We start from the raw sequence: 21783 nt of genomic DNA, 5'->3' as shown, positions 1-21783 counted from the left end.
TTCCTTCCTTCCTTCCTTCCTTCCTTCCTTCCTTCCTTCCTTCCTTCCTCCATCCATCCATCCATCCATCCATCCATCCATCCATCCATCCTTCTTGTCTTTCAGTAGTGGAGCAACTGATAGATATTAGGTCCTGGGAGTAGAACCAAGACTGTAACAGAGGAGCAGGGTGTGGTCTCCATCCTCATGGAGCTCAGAGCTGAGTTGGAGAAATAGGCAAATGCTCATTGCCTTTATTGTGGTACGTAATACAACGGGCTGTGGGAAAGAGAAGAGTGAATCCCTGGTCAGCCAAGGGCCTTCAGAGAAGGCCCTACAGTCTGAGCTGGGCTTTGAAATGCCAGTTAACTGGAGGAGTGGTGGACAGATGTCTTCCTGGGAAGTGGTTCAGCAGATGCAGACAGGAAGGATCGGGACAGCACAGGGCTATTTGAGGAACCCACAGCAGCTCAAGTGTAGGGCACATGTGGTTGAATGTAAGAGATGGGGCTGTGGGCCCAGGCAGGAGCGAGCATATACAATGGTGTGCAAACAGAAGGACTTTAGACAGATGACCAATCTGCATTTCAGAAGGATCCCGCAGCCAGCAGCATGGAGAAAGATGGAATGGAGGAGAGGAGGGCTGTAGAGAGAAAGGCAATGTACACGGATCTCTATTAAGTCGCCAGCAGAAACACTCAGGCAGGATGGTATGAGTGTTTAGTGCTGACGGCAATAATAGCTCTTGAGCCAACTAGCACACAAGAAGGGGGTGCCAGCTCCCTTCACAATTAAATTCTGATCCATTTGCTCATGTGGGAAGAGGACCTGTAATGCCCATCTCATTCAGTCCTTCAGATTTGTCCAACATAATTCTCATTCAGTGGTCACCTAATTTATGTCAAGCACTTCTAGAGACACAGGAATATCAGAGTAAAATCGTTCATACTTTCTACTTTCATAACCTAAAAATTAATGGGTGTTTGTGCTATTAAAACAGGGCAATCCATAACTCAGCCCTCGTCCTAACTGCCCCCATTTTGTAATTTGTTTTCATTTGCGACATCAGATTACAGGCAAGAAAAGAAAATTAAGAAGTTTGCTGAATGCCTTGCAGTGGGAATACACATGATTTCTCTGGAGTCCAAAGTCACAGAGAGGAAGGCTAATGAGGACCAGTCCGAGTGAGAAAGACGATCTGTTGGGTCTCTACTTACTGGTGTCCTCTAGTGTGATTTGGATGGAGCTCTGGACTGTGGGCAGGTGGTGATGCTGGCCCGGCTGGCTGCCATGTGCAGGGAGGGGAGATGCAGGCTCTGCAGCGGGCACTGGGACACCCAGGCAGCCCCCAAACTAACTCTTCCTCTGAAAGTGGCCCCAGAGAATTCTGCTGGATTGTCCTCTCTCTGCTCAAGCCCACAGGCTCTGAGCTTTAGCGAATGCTCCATGCTAAACCCCTTCCCTCTGTCTGATGAACACACGCTCATTTTCTAACACTCCTTCTGCGTGGCCTGCCCTGAAGCCATGAAGAAGACTACTCAGGCATCTCCCTGGCAGCACGCAGTACGGTGCATGTTGTACAGTGATAGGCAACGTATGTGATAGAACGACCTGCACTACCCGTTCCGTATGGTGTAGGCCACAGGATGCGAGATAACACAGAGCGCGTGAGTCTGTTTCCTGGACGGCGTTGCCATGGGACCGTGAGACATCTGGCTGCAGGGCTGGGGCTTATTTTTGTTGCCTCAGAACGAGAAGCACCTGGCAATTAGGAGCTCAGGGTGTGTTTTGATATGAGAAAGAAAGGAACGGAAAGGAGGAAACGGAGGAAGGAGGCAAAGGAAATCATCATCTTGCAAAGAACCGACAACCTCGTCTTCTTTTGAAAACGGGTTCCCTAGCTCGGGGCACAGACTGCTTCCCTCTGAGGGCTCCGGCAGGTTTCCAGCCGGATATCAGGGAAAAAGTGAGAATGCAGAGTCCCTGGCCTCACGCCTGCTGGAAGAAGGGCTTGATTCCCGAATTTGTTCGCTCACATTTTAGAGGAGTGAGCTACAGAAAATAATAATTAGACATAAAGGTAAGTGTCATCGTTCAAGTGTGTACAAGGTACAGTGTTCTAGGGAGAGGGGTGGAATAGCTGGCTCTGCCCAAGAAGGTGAGGCCCAGGGGACTATTTGAGGTGGCTTTCAAGGCTGAGCAGGAGCACAGTCCGGGCGAGAGGACATTTCAGGGCAGGAGTCACTGGTGTGAATCAGCGCTTCCCGGCACTTGGGTCCTGATTCACCAGCTGAGCCCCAGTGGGAAGGGTTTGGGGATTCTCAGCCATAGTTGTACTTGTAAAGACGGCATCACTTCTTCAAAAACTGTCCTGGAGAGTGGATGTTGATGGGAGGTTTGATAAGCAAAGTCCAACTTGCTTATTTCAGTTGGAAAATGTGAGATACAAGCAGTAAAAGAGACTTGTTAAAATTCATTCACAGCTACCTAGAGACAGGGCCAGAACTGAAGACTTGAGTCAAGATTTCTTTCCATCAGCAAGAGGGTAACAATTGAGCCAAATAGATAAGGAATCACTCCACCCAAAGGAGGGGGTCGGTGCACATGATCTCCATGGGTGCTGGGTTCTCTCCTGCATGGCCTCCTCCTAAAATAAACTTACTAACAACAAAAGCCAGTGTAACTAAGCTTTTAGAAGAAAGAGCCAAAGTCCTGGGGTAGAACATGGGCTCAATAAAACACGCTCCCTGCGTGTGCACCCTGCCTCTGCCACTTTCTAACTCGGTGTCCTTCTCACAAATCCACTGCTGTTTCTCCGCCTCACCTGCAAAGTGGAAATGTTCACCCGTAACTCGGAGACCTGTAGAAAGTCCATGAAATACGGTATGAAGAAAACCAGCACAGTTTCTGGATACAGTGGGCTAGATGATGGTGCCCTCAGACATGCCCGCGCCCTAATCCCCAGAGCCTGGGAATGTCACCTTCCTTGGCAAAAGTCTCTGCAGATGGCATCTGTTAAGGGTGCTGAGGTGAGGAGCTCACCTGAGGTTGCCCAGATGGGTTCTAAGTCCAGTGCCAGATGTCCTTGTAAGAGACACACAAGGAAGAAGAGGAGGAAAGGGGACCAGAGAAGTAGAAGCTACAATGATCCGGCCACGGTCCAATGCAGGAGCCAGCAGAAGCTCACAGAGACAGGGAACAAAATCTCCCCTGGAGCCTTGAAGGGATGGTGGCCCTGCTGACACCTTCATGTCACACTCAGTCCTCCAGAACAGTGAGGACACATTTCTGTTGTTTTAAGCCACCAGGTGCATGGTAATTAGGGCGGCCACGGGGAACTAAGACGGTAACGGGACCCTAGAAAACAGTAAGTGCTCAAAAACTATATACAAGCACTCGTCTCTACCTACCAGAAGGCCAATTTGAAAGCATGACTGATACCTTTATTCCTTCCTCTCACTTTTTCTTCAGCTGGGTAGGAAGGGGGGCGAGACCATGGGATTTTGCCCCAAGAGCTCCCTTCTGAGCCCCAGTGCGAGCTCCAATCCGCCTCTAGCTAGGAGCCAGTGGCAAGAGTGAGACTGGAACCTTCGTGAGAAACCCACCCAAGAATGGGGGGCCGAGGAGAGGAAGATGGAAAAACCAGCATCCACACGACTTCCTTTACTGAGCTCCGGTATTGGGGGGCTGGGTGCTTCCACACATCTTTTTCCATAGGGCCTTTTCATGAGGTGATATGATGGAAACATCACTGGGCTGGCTGTGCTTCTAGCCTTGGCCGTGAGCTCTCAGTGTAGTCATTGCTCCTAACTCCCCCGTTTTGAGCTTCGTTGTTTTTTTCTTTGTAGATAAATATTTTATGCCATATAATTTTTATGGGAAAAATTAAGAGACAACAAACTACTGTTTACTCCAAATTGCATCTGGCTAATTTCACTCTGCCATCTAAACTTCAGACGTAAGAGGAAAAAGATTCACCCAGTTATATGGGTGCTTGTATTATTACCATTCTACCACCCACACTTTGGGTAACAGAACTGTGCCCATTTCTCCGGCATCCAAGGCCCCACACAATCTCCTAATTCATTTCCTTACAAGCGTTCCGCTGCAGCCTCACCGAGTGATTTCCCACTGATATCGTTTTCCTGTGCAGAAGCTGGAATCTTTAGAGACACCCCAAAACAAAACATCAAGTACAGCAAAGATCCTGACCTAGGTCAGTCATCTGGACATCTAAGAAACATAACACAATCATAACCTCCAGGACACAGAAGAGATGCTTGTGGGTGGGACATTTAAGGTCACAGCCACAAATTATTCAGGAAGTGAAATTTTTTATGGTGATTTCCCATTTCATAGTTCAAATCTGATCATAAAATGTGAGAGTAACATGGAAATTATGGGACATCTCATTTTGCCAATATGAAAAAACAAGGCCTGGAGAGAAAAGAGATGTCAGCCACACATCTTGGGTCAGTGACCGAGGAGGAGCAAGACCCCAAAATATCCGGAGCCATATATCCTGCAGTCTTTTCAGCAGTATGACTGTTCAGTGCCCCGGTGGTAGGGAGCCTCAGTGTAACGGGGCGTGTATAGAGTGGTTAGGGGAGGTTCTGAAGTTGTATAGCCAGTCCAGCCAGCACCCCCTTCACCCTTTGAGACCCAGTGAAGGATAGAGAGGTATGAATTACTACCCAGCGGAGGCCCGTTAGCATAGCTCTTCTCAGCTGGGGTGTGGAGGGAGGCTTTGTTCCCCAGGGAACATTTGACAATGTCTGGAGACATTTTTGATTGTCACAAGGTGTGGGTTGGGAGCATTGGGTGCTACTGGCATCTAGTGAGTAGAGGCCAGGAATGCTGTCTACATCATCAAAGGCACAGGACAGCCCCTCACAGCAAAGAATTTTCCAGCCCAAATATCAATATTTCCAAGGGCTATGTGGAGAGGGAATGGATGCAACCATCAGAGACAACACACAGGTATAAGCTATGTGTGCGAATTTTAATGAGCATCAGTCTGGGTTCCCAAAGATCTGCTTCTTAATGTTTTACCTTTGGGACTGTGAGCTAGCTACCCCAGAATTGAGTTGCAAGAACAAATAAACGTGTTTTTTTTTTGGCATAGGCTGATTTGAGTTGGGTTTTTGTCACTTGTAGAGGAAAGAGTTCCAACTAATAAACCCACATTTATGGAGCACTTGAGAGTTAGCTAAGTGTTTTCACATTTGTGATCTTACTTGAGTCTCACAAAAACCTATGCTGTGCTTGGAGAGAGAGAAGGGATATGATGGAGCCTCATCTCATTGACATGTGTCAAAAAGGAAACCCAAAGCCACTGAGGTTAAATGACCATCCTAACACCATGCCAAGATATTGAATGCTGTGGACCCTCCCTTGGGAAAAAGACTGTATGTGCTAGGCTCAGAACAGCACAACCAGAGGTAGTCCAGTTAGAACAATAGAACAACAGCGCGGACAGAGTGCTTTCCATATGCCAAGCTCTCCCCTAATGCTTTGCACATATTAACTCGTACATCCTCGCCACAAATTTATGACATCAGGTACAATTATTTTCCCTATTTTCCAGGTGAGAAAATCTGGGTGTTTGAGTAAATTGCTGAGGTCCTGTAAGTAATAAGTGACAGGGTCAGGATTCAAACCCTCACGCTCAGCCGCTGTACCGTGTTGAGTTTCAGAGAGGATATGAAATTTGACCCAAATCCCCCGTGCACGTAGCTAGAAAGGTGAGGAGCCAGGATCCAAATCCTGCTCTGACTGACTTAAAGGTCTTTATTTTCGGTTGGCACCCAGTCCCCACTCTCCTTCCAGACAGTGGCCTGCGATGCCAGGACTTAAACCCCGACTTCACATTCCAAGGCTGGCGCTAATGTCTTCGCATCTACTCAGTTCATGCATATTTAACGCACATTTACCACAGGTTAAGCCCTTCAGAAGTTTTTTTGGAATGAGGAGTAGGGGTGATGCACATCACGACTTATTGAATTACAAACCTATCTTATCCTTGAAAAAAGATGAGATTCACAGTCAACCCAGCTCTGGGGATTTCAGAGCTTGGGAAGGAGAGACATCTGCATTTTATTAGGGAAAGACAAGAGAGCTCCCCTCGTAAACCTCGGAAGCCAAGTCGAAAATATGCTAGTTCACAGTTCATAGCAAGAATTGGACCCGTCACACCAAAATCACTTTTGTTCCAAGAGCACATGTGGTCAGGAGGGTGAGACTGTTTATTTCATCGTTTACTCACAGTAAATGTGAGTGGAGGCTTCTGTCCCCAGTCTGTCCTGACATTGGGGGGAAAGAAAGATCTTTGGGTCCAAAACAGATGGCTTTTATAGAGATGAAAAAATTACATATCATCGTTTTGACAATATTTGAGGGTGAAATGAATTTCAAAATCTTTGGAAATATGATACAGGAGAAATAAACACAAAAGAAAGATTCTTTCAAAAGCTTTCCCAAATTTCAAAATCCTTCTGGATCACCTATATCTTTCACTTCTGAATTATTTGATGTGTGTTCTCAGCAGGAATGTCTCCACCTCTGGGGCTTTCACATTATAATCTCTCACTTTGATACCAAGACTGGGCAGAAGAACATCACACAAGGACATAAGAAGCCCGAGAGCCAAGGCTACAGGGTGGGGATCTTCCAAGGCTTGAACTGACCAACAGAAGCAGAAGCTTGGCTCAGAAAGGAGCATTTGTCAACCGTAAGGACAGAAGTTTGTTTCCTTATAGTCCATGGAAAGAAGGTGCTAATGAAAAGAGTTTGGTAAAAGTGATACCTTGATCTCCTTGGACAAATTAATCTTTCCCTGAAACTACATATCATGCTCTCATTCTTAAATGAGATAAGGAACTTGAGGTTCACAGGATTAAAGCATTTACCCAAAGTCAAGCCCCCAGTCATTGGTACAACTGAGAGGATGAGTTTTTTGCATCCTCAAGGAGCCTCAAGTTCATTGATTCTAAAGCTGAGTATATTGTCCTCTCCCAAAGTGGCAACTCCTCAAGCGTTCCCCATTAGGGGACTGGCAGCTAAGTCCACCAGTCCTCAGAAGTGGACATCTGGGACTTCTCATCTCCTGTTTCAGTCAGTCACCAGCTCCCCAGCTCCTATTTCCATACTCCCCGTGGTACCCCCTAATAGTCCTCCCGTGCCTACCTGGACTACTGCTAACACCTCCCATCTGGTCTCTCTCCTGTCATCTTGTTCCCTCCTTCATGCAGCCCCTGGAATAGATTAAACAAACTCGTGTCACTCCCCGCTCAGAGCCCCGTCACATGCCCCCTCACTCACAGAACAGATTGCAGGCCTCTTGGCGGAGCGCACAAGGCCCTGTTCCTCCTGGTCCTGCCTCACCTTCTCAGCTCCTCTCTCTGCTTCTCTTTCCAGACTCACTCTCTGTGTCATTCGCTTCCAGGATCACCAATCGCTTGGTACGCCCACGTACCACGATGTTTCTCATCTCTCTGCATTTCTCCACCTGACTGCTCTGCCTCCTGCTCTGCCTCCACACGGTTCACTCCTTCTCAGCCTTAAGACTCAGCCTAGTCATCCCTTTGTATCATTGAGCGTGTGCCAGAAAGGATTCCCCGAAGGCTGTGAACCCCACCTTGAGGGTCCCACACTTGCCCCTGCTTCTCAGAATGATGACCATATTGGTTATCTTGGTCCCCATGCATCCGTCTCCTCAACCAGAATGTTAGCTCCTTAGCGGCAGCAATGACCCCGCTCTACACTCACTGCCTCTCAATGAGTAAGCGCATGGTGAGATCCCGTCACCCCCTTACGTAAAATTGCAACTGATCCGCGGGTGAAATCTTTCCTGTTTGAAGGAAACAGAGGCAAGTTGCTCTCTATGTGAAGGGGAAAAAGGGACATAAAATAACAGGCACAGCTCAGCCTCTAGCACTTACTTAAATCTCTCTCTCCTGAAGTCATCCAGGGGGGAAACAAAAGAACTGCCAAAGATGAATCTCCCTGGATCTTGCATTTTCCTGAATCTCTTTGCCTGTCACTCCTTAAGAACTTTTATATATAAAATTCAAATCCAATTTTACAGGATCTTTTTTAACTTTTTCTGGTTTTGACTTTCTTTTTTTTAATTGTAAATTGTGATTTTGTTTTACTTTTTTATTGAATGTAGTGGGGTGAGACTAGTTAATAAAATGACACAGGGTTCAGGGATACAATTCTATAATACATCCTCTGTATACTGTATTGTGTGTTCACCACTCCAAGCTGGTTTTGACTTTCTGTTGCCTAAGAAACAAAATGCAAAACTCCTTAGTCAGGCCTTCAAGGATCTGCATAGTGTGACTCAAACTGCCTTTTTAGTGCCATAACCTGCCATTCTCTCCCCAGAGTGCCCCATACTGTCCCAGCCCTATGCTTTTGCTCCCAGGTGTCTCCCCTTTACCTCCCCTCTTACACATACACGAATAGCACATGTGTCCAGAGGTCAAACTGAGGGGGGAAGTCAGTCCATAGCCAGAACTCACCTGATGATATCACTCCTGTCTCCCTATAAAAACAGAGGAATAAATGTCCTCCACATAGAATTGTTCAGATTTTTCTATTAAACCCTTGTTTATCATCAAATCCATTCTGTGGCTCAGGACAAAATTATATAATGCTTGGTCCCCCATTCCCCATAGGTGTACACAAACCACGTATTCTCACTTGGCGGCAGAGAACTAATGTTTATCTTGCCCTACTATGTGCCACACACATGCAGTACACAGCATATGTCCTTTAATATTCTTAGAAACCTTAAGAAGTAGATGCTAGAAAGTGAAGTCTCAAAGGAATTAAGTAGCTAAAGTTTTTCAAGTTAAATGAGAGTCAGAATTTAAATAGGAGTACCTGAATCCAAAAAACCTGTTTCTCCTCCCAACCATGGGTCAGTGATGTTGTGGATGAAAAAAATTGGGGGCTGTACGAAGCTTTAGTTGCCAAGATGTCACTGTCACTACTGTAACAGGGCTCCCTTTACATAGTACAATCCTAGGGGAAGAGCAGAATAGTTAGAGAGAGATTCAGGGACTTCCACTCACCATCAGAATTAAGGGATGAGCAAAAGCAATGGAAAATGAAGGGAAAAAATTGAGTTTGGAGATGAGATGTGTCCCGTTATGGCGCCGTCTTCCCAAGGAAAGGGGTAGTGACACGTGGGAGGACGCGAGCCGGGAGGGACAGGGTGTGGCTGCTCACAGCAAGGGATTTGGCAGGGCGGTCTGAGGAGCAGCAAGCTTTGTAGTAAGTGGCTCTGTTTCCAAGTATCTGAGCCACGGGGGCATCTGGCCCAGAAGATGTTCTTGGAACCAGGGACTGCAGAAGGAGGCAAAAATAAGGCAAAGCTAAAATAAATCATGGGCTCCATGTGTCCGAGCTCGCAGGAATGCTTTGACTTTGGAGCCACTTTTCCTATTGGCAGTGGAATTTTCCAGACATCCTATCCCAAATTGCAATTTCTTACTTGCGAGTTATTGGGAATCCTGGTGGAAATGGGTTACAAAATAGGGAGACTATATTTCACCACATTACTTTAGAGGCCAACTCTACTCAACCTTCTTTACCAGCCGAGTATGTGTCTGCTACTTACCCAGTGTCTCTCAGCCTCAAGGCTCCCCACCCCCATCTATCCTCTTGCGATGCTGGAGCTGCGAACCTGCAAACTACATTTCCCGGACTCCTTGCTGGCTTGCTTCCCATGAGGGGCCCTCAACAGGAGGAATTGACAGGAGACTAGAAGGTGGCACTATGAAGATGACTCTCCCTATTTCCAGATCCTGGCAGACACCTTGCAGAAGCAAAGCAGCTGTGGCCCCAGCCTCCAGCTTCCGTTAGCACTCCCCGTGCCTGCCTGGAGATGCCTCATTAGAGATACCCTTTCTTGCTGGCCCACCAGGTCTCAGCGTAAGCATTCAGTTCACATTCTCAGAGGTCTGTCACTGGCCATAGTGTACCCCCACTAGGTCTGAGTACCCAGCCTTGGGGCGCCTCCCAGATGTCTAAGCACTGGCCGCAGGCTGCCTCCCCCAGAGGCTGGAGCACCAGTTGTAATACACACAGACACACACAGACACAGAAGTATGAGAATCAGCCATGCAGAATTCTTCTCCTGCTTCCTAAGTTCTCCTAATACTACCTTTCCATTTCTGTTCTTCCTGCCTAAGGGATAGTAGAAGTTACTAATGCCTGGATTACTTACCACCCTGTTTGCTAGTCCAGCTTTCTAACACATGTGCAGTCAACTTCTCGTATTAAATCCCCTCTATTTGAAATCCCTGCTGTGCTTTCCATTTTCCTGGCTGGAACCTGGTGGATACAGAGAGCATCTGTATCTTTAAATGTAATGTTATCAAATCTCTTACAAGGACAATTATATAAAAATAAACTTTAACTCCATTGAAAAGAAAGCTACCCTGTCAAGTCATCGTCATCTCCATCAATAAGAAGAGAAAGTACTCTCGCCCTGTAGGTACAAGAGTTCTGATACTTCATTCACCCTTGAATGGATTTGGCCTGGACCCCAGCAATATGTCAGATAAAGCTGTCCTAGGCTCTAGGGACACAGCTTTGGATGAAGTCTGATCTCTACTACCAGGGAGCCTATAAGGGGAGGAGAGGCCAGTGTGATGCCATAAGAGAGGAATCTACTAGAGCAACCAGAGGCCAAGCAAGGACAAAGGAGGGAGCCCGTGAACTCTGTAGGGAAGGTCGCTGCTTCTCTGAGTCTTGTTATTGTTGTGTTTCCCTTAAAAGGAACAGAAAGCAATTTTGGATGACTTAATCTAAAAAAAGCATATGTCTGGAGTGTAAGACTGAAGCCTGAGGTCAGGGAAGGGGGATAGAGAAGGAAAACGGAATAGATGGAAGCCAGGCAGCTCTAGGCGCTATTGTTGGCCAAAATTGTCTGATATCTGGGCCCAGATCCACCACTGGAAAGAAAGAACCCATGCGGTATCATGCAGTCACCTGGAGAAAGCCCAGTTGGCCTAAATTAGGTCAATATCCACTCTACGAGTGAACCCAGTAGGTGAGATGAAGGATCCAATAGAGCATCTCTGCCCACAAGAGGGGACATTAATCCCCAAAGGGAAATCCAGGCAGAGGGACTAGAAGATAACTAACCCAAAAAGGGTGGGGGGACCAAGACTGAAAGGTGTTTGCTGTGAACACAAGTAGGCATTTTCTAGCTGGAAGGATGTTCATTCCCGGCAGGGAGAGCAGCATGAATAAAGGTGTGATGGTGAGAAAGACACAAGAAGGGAACATAAATAATCCTGAGAGAGCAAAGTGGAGGTGAGACTGCCAACATGCACAGGGACCAGAAGAGGACAGGTCACATGCATGGCGCAAAGGAAGCCACCTTGCAGTCTACAACACATGAACAATATAGTCCTTTTCATAAGAAAAGGGCTGTCAGTGTCCTTTCTGTTTATCAGACATGGGAGCAGGCCAGCCTCAACTGCAGAGCAATTACTTTGAAAAAATATTTTAAAAGTAAATTAAGTCCCCATAAACTCCCTAGACTTCAGGCTCCTCCAGGACAGCAACCCTGTTGAACTCATTTATGTATCCCAAATGTCTCATATCAAGTAGGCACGCAAAGCAGACTTTGGAATGAATTGATTAATTCAGTGGCATGATAAACTTACAAAGGATTGCTTGTATATTTTGATAATTATTTTAAATTACCCAAACAATGCAATCTGGAGACATATGTCTTTAAACAAATGTGGGATGCTTTCATGGCTGTTCTGCAACTCTCTTCTACTTCATATGCTGTGGACAGCACTCTATCAGCTCAGCATGGCTTTAATTTGCAAAATCAAAAAGCCAGAGGGGGCTCTTGAGAGAAGATCACACTCAGTATCGCTACATAGCTGAACCACTCACTCAATTAGTGGCTCAGTAAGCTGGTACTCGAAACAGTGAAATGACTTTCCCAAAGCCATGCAAGGAGTGTACAGCAAGACGGGCTCCTCCAGTTGGGCCTCCTCACTTCCCCCAGGCCCTCTGACATCTGTCCCCATTGAGGCTGGGAAAGGAAGGGGGACTGCTGATGACCACCCAAGGGCCAGACCCCATGGAGGCTGAGAAAGGCCCCTCTGAATGGTGTGGGAGACTGCTCGCTGGGGCACAGGTCTCCACACAAAGTTGCTGGTCCACGCACAGCCCTTCAGCTTTCATCTGTCTAAAGTCTGGGGCTTTCATTTGCCCAAATAATGTTGGCTGCAGTTGCTCCCTGACCCCATGCCGTGACCTCTGAGGATGCTAAGAAAGGGTAGTGGGTGACTCAGCAAAGCTGGGCAGGGTGTCAAGGCGCAGAAGGAACAAACTAACCGAGCGGTAACCGCTGGGACCGGAGATGACTGCCTATAGAGAACAGTTGTTAGTTGGCCTTGCCAGCTGCCTGAGTGCCAGGGAGGAAAGAACCTGGCACAGGAGCTCTCAGGATTTTGTCCAGGACCCTTTCTTCCAAAACAGCAAACCATCAGCAACCAGTCCTGAGCGCCCTCCGCTTCCTTCTCTTATCTAACCGTGTGCAGAACAGTGTCGCTGCCAGCAAGCGCTGCCAGGGTCAGGTGTGGGGCTTCTCTCCGAAGGGGGTGTTTCGACACCGGGGTTCAGCCGGGTGATAGTGGCTTCCATACTCCACCTCCTCAGAAGGCTCCTGGGGGAGCCAGAGCCGCGGCGCCCCTCCGCTTGTGAAGGGAGGCCTCCTTCTGGGGCTCCCTGAGGGGCCAGGGGGGAAGCCCAGCTTGAGGACGCCTGTAAGGTGACAGGGGACGCGCACTGCTCGCTGCCCGCTGTGCTGATGCAGATGTTAGAGGGAAAATGGGAGTGAAGGCAGAGACTACTTCCATCCTCTAGTTGGGCCAAGTCATTGCCCTCCCTGAGCCACACTGCCCACGTCCATTAAGTGGAGTCACCATTTATGCCTACTGGGCTTTTGTGGGAATAAGAGATTTGAGTAAAACACCAGCGCTTAGCAGGCACTTGGCTGATGGTCCCTGTGGTGTCGTGATTTATAATACGTGTGTATTTGCTCTCACCCCTGGTTCTAGCTCAGGGCTCTTAAAACCCTCCGATGGCCTAAGTGATGAGAACATAAAGGTGTCTTTTGTTATGTTAGGTGGTTTCTGGACTGTACCCGAGGAGGGGGGCTGGTTGCCAGGAGGACCAGCCATGTGATCAGGGCTGGGTCAGCCTCAACCCCAGCCCCCCGGCCTCCTGGGAGGAGAGAGGGCCAGCAGATTGAGTTGAATCGCCAATGGCCAATGATTTAACCAATCACGCCTTTGTAATGAAGCCTCCAGAAAAAACGTAAAAAGGACAGGGTTCAAAGAACTGGCTGGCTGAGGAGACCTGGGACCCGGGAGAGTGCCTCGCCCGGGGAGGGCGTGGAAGCTCGCGCCCTTTCCCCGCGCCTCGCTCTGTGCGTCTCTTCCATCCCACTGTTCCTGAGTTAAATATCTTTTTACAATAAACCAGTTATCTACTAAGTAAAATGTTACTCTGACTTCTGCGACCCCTGTAACAAATTAATTGGACCTAAAAGGAGGCTGTGGGAAGCTCTGATTTATAGACAGTTGGTGGGAAGCGCAGGTCATAACCTGGATTTGCAGCTGACCTCAAGTCCAAGGAGGGGTCCCGGAGCCTCCACGCTGCAGCTGCTCCGTCAGAAGCACAGGCACGGACCTGGGCTCGCCTCTGGCATCCGAGGGGAGGGTGGCGCTGCAGGAATGAGCCTTAACCCTGAGCGAGCAGACGAGCTCGGCGTGCAAAGGGGAGAAAGCCGGTTGCAGAGCAAAGTCAGAAAACCCCCAGCAGGGCCCCGCGGCAGCCGGGGGCGCCCTGGGATCCCACATCCCCCCTCAGAGAAACCACGGGGAGCTGGGAGAGAGGAGGGCGATTATTATCTCATCCAGGCCTATCATTTAACAGATGAAATTAGTCTCCGCGTTCCCATCAGCCATATGGCTCTGAGGTTAGTTTCTCCAGGGCTCAGCCACAGACACTGGCTAATGACTGTCTCTGTCGCCACCACAAATAATCTGCTTTTGTCCCTGCGTTTGTGAAAAGCCATGGGTTGTATATTTGATTTCCCATGGCATAACTTTCTCCTTCGGGAAGCCAGTCACCCAGATCCTTGAAGCTGGGTCTCCAAAGCCCTCCCTGCTGTTCAGTGGGGGACAGTCTTTCTGCGTGGGTCATTCCCTTTTCCAGTAAGTTAGGCGGGGACATGGGCCATGTCTGCAGGGCACCATTTCCTTCAATGGACCTACTTCAATTTGCTGTTGCTGCTATTTTTTTAGGGGTGAAATCTAGGGAGCATTGGATTCACATGGAGCCTAGAGATTAGTATGACAACTTTTTGTATCAAATACCATCTTTCTAGTCATCTGCAACGCATTCGTGGAGCACCGGCTAAATGGCAGCCCCTCTGCTTGTCACCGAAGACATGATGATAAAGATAGGGCCCTGACTTAGGAAGCTTCAGATTTATTCACTTTTATTAAAATTAAGAAAACATGAGACAAACATTAAAATCTAAAATTCATGAACCTCAGCCTTTCCTCAGAGATCCATAAGACCTTATAATTAATTTTATACTGTCTAAGAAAACAACTGTATTTTAGCTCTAAAAGAATTGGGGCCCCAGGTTGCTGCAGCTCAGTTGCTTGGGCATCGTCCGTGCACCAAAATCTCGCTGGTTCAAGTCCCCGTCAGGACACAGGCCTGGGCTGTGGCCTGATCCCCATAGGGGATGTGGGGAGGCAGCCAACAGAAGTTTCACTCTCACATTGATGTTTCTCTCTCTCTCTCCCCCTCTTCCTTACTTTTTCTCTAAAAATCAGTAAAAATATATATTTTTTAAAAGAACTGGAATTTTCCTTGATACCAAGAAATTCTTGAGCAGTGAGTCCTTTACTCTTAGTTACCAGTACTTGTCTTAAACACCTGGATATTGTCTGTTGTTATGATGTATATGGCCATATGGCCGACCTGGCAAAGGGGGTTGCAGTAAGGAATTATGTTTTCATACAGGAGTAAAAATAATATACCCGTCTCATTTTAACCATCACTATTAGCCCCATTTTATTAACAAGGGAAATGAAATCTAGAGAGAGTCAGAAATTTAACCAAGCTCAGTCAAGCAGTAATTGTTACCATGCTCAATATTGCCATCATAATGAATGCAATAGTCAGTAGTTGCATATCATTATAATAGTAGTACTGATTCATTTATTGACCAAATACCTGTCCCATACAAAACTTTGAATTAGACACAGCTCCTGCCCTCAGGGAGCTCCAAGCTCCATAAATTCAAAATTCCATTCATCTTATATGATTGTCTAACCACTATGCTATACACCTAAAACTGATACAAAATATTAAATGTAAACTGTACTTGAAAAATAATATATAAAATTTAAAAATTCATGTGTCAGTTACAAAATATTTGGTTGCTTCACTTTTTGGCTGTTATGACAAATGCTATGCTATGAACACTTGCATACAAGTTATTGTGTGGACATATGTTTTTATATGGTGGAATATTACTAAGCTATGAAAATGGACTGAAGTACTTACTATACATTCTACAACATAAATGAACCTTGAAAATATCACTGTAATGTAAAGAAGCCAAACAGAAAAGGGCACATAGTGTCAGATTCCATTTATATAAAATATCCAGAATAAGAAACTCCATAGAAAGAGAAAGTGGATTGTTGGGTTGTCAGAGGCTGGGAGGAGGGTATATGGAAGTCACTGCTAATGGGTACGGAAATTGTTTTGTGGTAATTAAATGTTCTAGAACTTAGTAATGATGGTTCCACAACTTTGTGAATATACTGAAAACCACTGAACTTAAAAGAGGAAGAAGTTTGTGGTATGTGGATTGTATCTAAATAAAACAAGTAAATAGACTTTTAAAAATAAGTGTGCTGTTCAGCTGGGTTTCTTACATATTTTAGATATTAAGCTCTTATCAGGTATATGGTTTGCAAATATTTTCTTTTATTTTGTAGACGGACTCTTTTCTTTGCCATGCGGAAGCCTTTAAGTTTAAGTCAATCCTACTTGTCTGTGTTTGCTTTGATTGCTTATGTTTTTGCCCAGAACAATGTGCAGTTTATTTCTAGTAGTTTTATGGTTTTAGGTCTTTCGTTTAAGGCTTTAATCCATTTTGAGGTGATTTTTGTAGATGGTGTGAGATAAGTGTCCAATTTCACTTTTCCGTATATGGATACCTAGTTTTTCCAACTCCGTTTAAGAGACTATCATTTCCCCATTGGCTGTTCTTGGTGCCCTTGTTAAAGATAGGTTGACTGTAGTGCATGAGTTTATTTCTTGGCTCTCTGTGCTGTTCCATTGGTCTACATGTCTGTTTTTCTTCCAGTATCATACTGTTTTGATCACTATAGCTCAGCAGTATATTTTGAAATCAGGTGATGTGATGCCTCTGGTTTTGTTCTTCTTGCCCAAATTGCTTTCACTATTTTGGGTCTTTTCTGGTTCCATATGATTTTTAGGACATTTTTTTCTATTTCTGTAAAGAATGCTATTGGAATTTTGGTCAAAATTGCATTAAATCAGTTGTATGAACACAGGTGGCTTTCCCTTTATCTGTAGCTTCTTAAATTTTCTTCATCCATTATTTTAGTTTTCAGTATACAAATCTTTTACCTCATTGGTTAAATTTATTCATAAATATTTTATTTTTTTATTGCTATTGAGATTGAGAGTGTTTTCTTAATTCCCTTCTCAGAAGTTCATTCTTTGTGTATACAAATACCACTGATATTTGTATGTTGATTTTGTACCTGAATCTTTACTAAATTTGTTTATTAGTTCTAACAGTTTTTTTGTTGAGTGTTTAGGGTTTTCTGCATATATGACCATGTCAGTTGGAAACAGAGATATGTTTACTTCCTTTTTCCAATTTGGTTGCCTTTTATTTCTTTTTCTTGCCCAATTACTCTAGTTAGGATTTTCAGTACTATGTTGAATATAAGTTAGCCAGAAATTATTGACCCATTTTATAGATAAACTAGACCATCAGATATTTAGCTCAAAGAGTTAGTATGTGTTGAAACAGTAAGTTTATACTGGTTTTCCTGACTCAAACTCCAGGGCTTATTAAATGTAGTCAGCCTTCCCCTTCAATTCCATAAATAGATGGGATTGTGACCTCAAGCTCCAGCTGGGCTGGTTCCCCAGTGTACTCACTGAGCAGATCCATTCCTGCTCGCTTCCTCCTCAGAACACGGAGCGGTCCCCACTCTGTTGCTGTGGCAAACCATGGGCCATGTGGCCCCACAAACAAAGGGCTGCTGTGCCCTCTTGACTAAATCCTGTTCACAAAGTCTAATTACCACATGCAAACCCAGCTTGGAAAGGCTCCCAGAAAAATCAGCTGGATATCTTCATCAGTAAAGCTTTTTATTCTTCTAATTTAACATTTTCTTCTATCAGCAAAAATCAAAAGGCACATATTTCCATATTCTGGTCCTCACTGATACTCCCTTACAGACTCTCCTTTTCTCAGCTCTGTTCCCACTCCCCACAATCTGCTTTCCTGGTCATGTGGTACCAGCCCCCTCAACCCCCCCCCCTCCCCCTTCTGTGGCTTAGGTAAAATATGAAGATGGCTTCCTTAGGGTGATGATAGGGTGACAGGACGTAGTAAGAAGTGGGCCTTTCAGGATACAGATTTCTGGTAGAGCTGTCAGGTCCTATGGAGGTGTGGGTGTGGGAAGTAAAGAAAATGGGCAGCCAGGAAGAGAGAGTTGCCAGGTCCTGATGAGGGAGAGACGGGGGAAGACCACGCCTGGGGCGGGTGGAAGTCAAGAGGTGTCCCCTGTGCAGGTTAACTCTGTCCTTCTTAGACTTCCAAGAGGAAAGGCAGAATAGACATTGCTGATGTCCAAAGTGAGAACATCATGTGAGATAAAAACAGTCAGGAAACACATGGAACTTTGAAGGACTGTAAATATTTGGTGTTTCTAAATTGTAGGATGTGCAATAGGAACTTAGGTGAGTCGAGGCAGAAACCAAGTTACAAATGATTCTCCAGGGTCCACGGAAATCTACTGCAGCTTGATTTTCAGTAGGTTTGTAACTACATATGTAACTCACAGTCACGTTTTTAAAGAGGTCTAAAACATTATTTTTTTTACATCCATCTTTTTATTCTGATCTCTTCTGTCTACCTAGAGCAGCAGGGCTTCTCAACCTTGGTACTATTGACATTCGAGGCTGGATAATTCTTTGCTAGAGGTGGCCACCCCGTGCACTGTGGGACGCTCAGCAGCATTCCTGGCCTCCACCTACGACATGCCAGTAGCATCACCCCTCCCCTCCTTGTGACAACCAAAAATGTCCCTAGACATTGCCAGTGTCCCCTGGGGGCAAAATCACCCCCAGTTGAGAATCACTGACCTAGCAGTAACCAGTATCACACATTTGTGGTAGAAGTTCATGAACCCATGTGTCTACATTTACCTGTCTGTACATATATTACCAGTAAAACATGCTCTCTTTTTTTTTTTTTCTACATATGGACTATTACTTATATGCATTAATTTTTAACTTGCTTATTTCACATGCTAAGTGTTTTGGATATCTAAACGTGCTGGTACATAGGAAGCTGTCAGTTGTTGGTTTTGTTCGTTTTTTTTAATATGGAGTAGTATTCTGTAGTACGTACATATCACATTACATCTATGTCTATATTAGACCTTGAGATTTTTTTATTTCAAACAAATTTGTAATGAATACCCTAATATGTACTTCCTTATGCATATATGTAAATTTTCTCTCAGGTAGTAAAGAAACCTTAAAAAATTATTCCTTTGAAATATGATGTATGATGTTGAAGGAGTGCTCTATGGGTACCCTGACTGCCAGAAACATGAACAAGTGGGTCCTGCAGCAAATTAAGCCTGAAACAACTGAAGCTGTCCTGCTTCTACTTCGGGCACATCGTGAGAAGGCAGGGTTCTGTGGGAAAGACAATAATGTGGGGAAAATAGAAGGTGGCAGAAAAAGAGGAAGACCAAATATGAGATAGAGTGACCCCATAGAAGAAGGCACGGGCGTCGGTCTCCAGGAGATAAGCAGGGTTGCTGAGGACAGGACACTGGATGTCACTCATCATAGGATCATAGGGTCTCCAGGAGTCAGAGCCAACTCAACGACATGTAACATACACAGAGAAAAGTGGTATTGTTGGGTCTCAGAGTGTGTGAACTTTAAATTTTAATACAACTGCCTCATGTAGATTTATTTATAAAAACTGCTGTGCCTGGCTGGCGTGGCTCAGCGGATGAGCATTGACCTGGGATCCAGGCGATCGGGGTTCGATTCCTGGTCAGGGCACATGCCAGGGCTGCGGGCTCGATCCCGGACGGGAGCATGCAGGAGGCAGCCGATCAGTGACTCTCATTGATGTTTCTCTCTCTCTCCCCCTCTCCCTTCCTCCCTCTGAAATCAAAAAAGACATATTAAAAACAAAAACAAAACTGCCATCATTTTCTTCCCGCTACAGGCTCCTGTGCAGTGACGCTGTGGGCCTCCCCTTGTGCGGTGGCGTCCGTTTCCCCACCCCTCGAGCCTGGGCTGGCCCTGACGCACTGGCCAGTGCAGGGCAGCTCTGTGCAGAGCCGGGAACCCGGGGCCGCCTTACACACAGCCTTGCCCTCCAGGTATTGCAGTGTTGACCCAAGGGACAGTCTGGTGCACTGGAGGCAAAGCATGAGAGGTTTTAAGCAGTAATATGTACACAGGTGTTATAGGGGGAGGGAGGAAGTGTGAGGCTTGGGAGGGGGGAGGCATCAAGGACATGAGTCGGGAGAGCAGGGGCTTCCAATGCTTCCCAGGAGCAGCCAGGTCTCAGGATGGGAGGGAGGCTGCTGATCGGGCATCGAGGACCCGTGCAGAATGGGAACCTTCAGCCTCAGCTTCTCCCAGGTCAGGGCTGATTGGTCCCGAAGGCTCTGGCCGTCCTCCCCGCGGATGCAGTGGCGGGAAGGCTTTCGGATCCCGACCCCCCCTCCTTGAGATGCACAAGGGCGAGGCTGTGAACTACTCCCCATGAGGGGTCCAGCTCCGTGCCGACCTGTCAGCCCAGGAAGGGAGCGTCTGTAGAAAGTATACGATCTTTTTCTAAAACATAAAAACACATCTCAGCTAATCGGCTTGAGCAGGAATTAAAGGGGCTCATGTCTTTGGGAAAAGGGATAGTGGAGGCAGGTTGGTTTGGGCTGTGAGGTAAATCGGAAGGTGCGGGGCAGTGTCTTGAGAAGCTTTGGGAAACAAATCTGGAAGCTTCTTCCTTCTCTGTCCCTCCCATTGTGCCAGGATGTCTCCTTTGACATCTGAAACACCCTGTCGTGCTCTTCTCCTCAGCAAAAATGCTTTTTTTCTGCGCTATTGCTCAGCAACACAGCAGGTCCGGGCGGTGGAGTGGCCGCTAGCCCCTCCTTTGTTTTTTCGCTCCCACTCTCTCCTCGGCCCCTCTTCCCCCCCTTTCTCATTTCCCTTTAGCGTTGTTTTTAATAGGGAAGGAAGAAGCGTTTCTCTAAGAAGCACAAAGAATCTAGTTAGTGGGTTAGTCATCTTGGATGAGTAACAGCAAGGCTGCCTCGTATTCTGGTGCAGACTTCTGTGTGCATGAGGAAATGTGGGTTAGGGCATTCATTGCAAAAATGTTGAAATAAAACAAAACCACTAAAGATCCAATAACATGTTATGGGTAAATAAACTGGGATAGATCCCTAGTACAGAATATTATGCCATTAAAAAGAAACAAAGCAAAACAGAACAAAAACCTGACCGCTTCCTATGTCCCTGCATGTTTAGATATCCCGAACACATAAGTGTGTGAGCTCAGCAAGTTAAAAATGGACACACAACATAATGGTACGTGTGCAAAAAAGAACATCAGGTTCTGCTGGTAAATATATGTTCAGGTAAATGTGTAGAAGTAGGTCCAAGAGCTTCTACAGCAAAACTATGACACTGGTTACAGCTGGGTCAGTGGTTGTCAACTAGGGGCAATTTTGCAGAGCCCAGAGAGCACTGTTGACTATCAAACTGTTGGGAGGACAGGGTGCTACTGGCATTCAATGGGTAGAAACCAAGAGTGCTGCTAGACATCCTACAGTGCAGAGCACAGCCACTCCCAGCTAAGAATCACCCAGCCCAAAATTTCAATAGTGCCATGGTTGAGAAGCCCATATGCTCTTGGTAAACAGAGAGGGCATACGGATTAGATGGATTTCAAGAAGTTTATCAGTAATGTTTTAGGCCTTTCAAATAAAACGTAATCATATAGGTAATTACAAATTAATTAAAAATTAACCTCCACTATGTTTCCATTGACTACAGGGGACCCTTTGTTACCTGGCCCCTGCTTCATCCCTCCCAGGTCTCTGTCACTCATCCTACATTTTATGCATAACAAAATATTTATATCCTTTGAACTTTCACGTGCTCCATAACTGCCCCCCATTATAATTCTTCAGAAAGTTCCTCTCCTTCCTCTGTGCCTAGTGAACTCCTACTCATTCTCTAGAACCCAACTCAAGTGCCATTTTCTCTCTTCCCCAGTGCAGCTCTTCTCCCCTTCTCTCTCCATCCCTGCAGAGCTAGGCAGCTGGAGTTATAATTAGACTTCAGCACCCTGACATGAGAGGTTGGTCTGCAGAGCGAGCCCTAAGCCAGCCAGCCGTGGGAGATATCCCGGCTTCCTAACACCCC

The sequence above is a fragment of the Miniopterus schreibersii genome (genome assembly GCF_964146895.1).
Source record: "Miniopterus schreibersii genome assembly, chromosome: 11".
Classification (NCBI taxonomy): domain Eukaryota; kingdom Metazoa; phylum Chordata; class Mammalia; order Chiroptera; family Miniopteridae; genus Miniopterus; species Miniopterus schreibersii.
The sequence above is the reverse complement of the archived record's forward strand: the minus strand, read 5'-3'. Positions refer to the sequence as shown.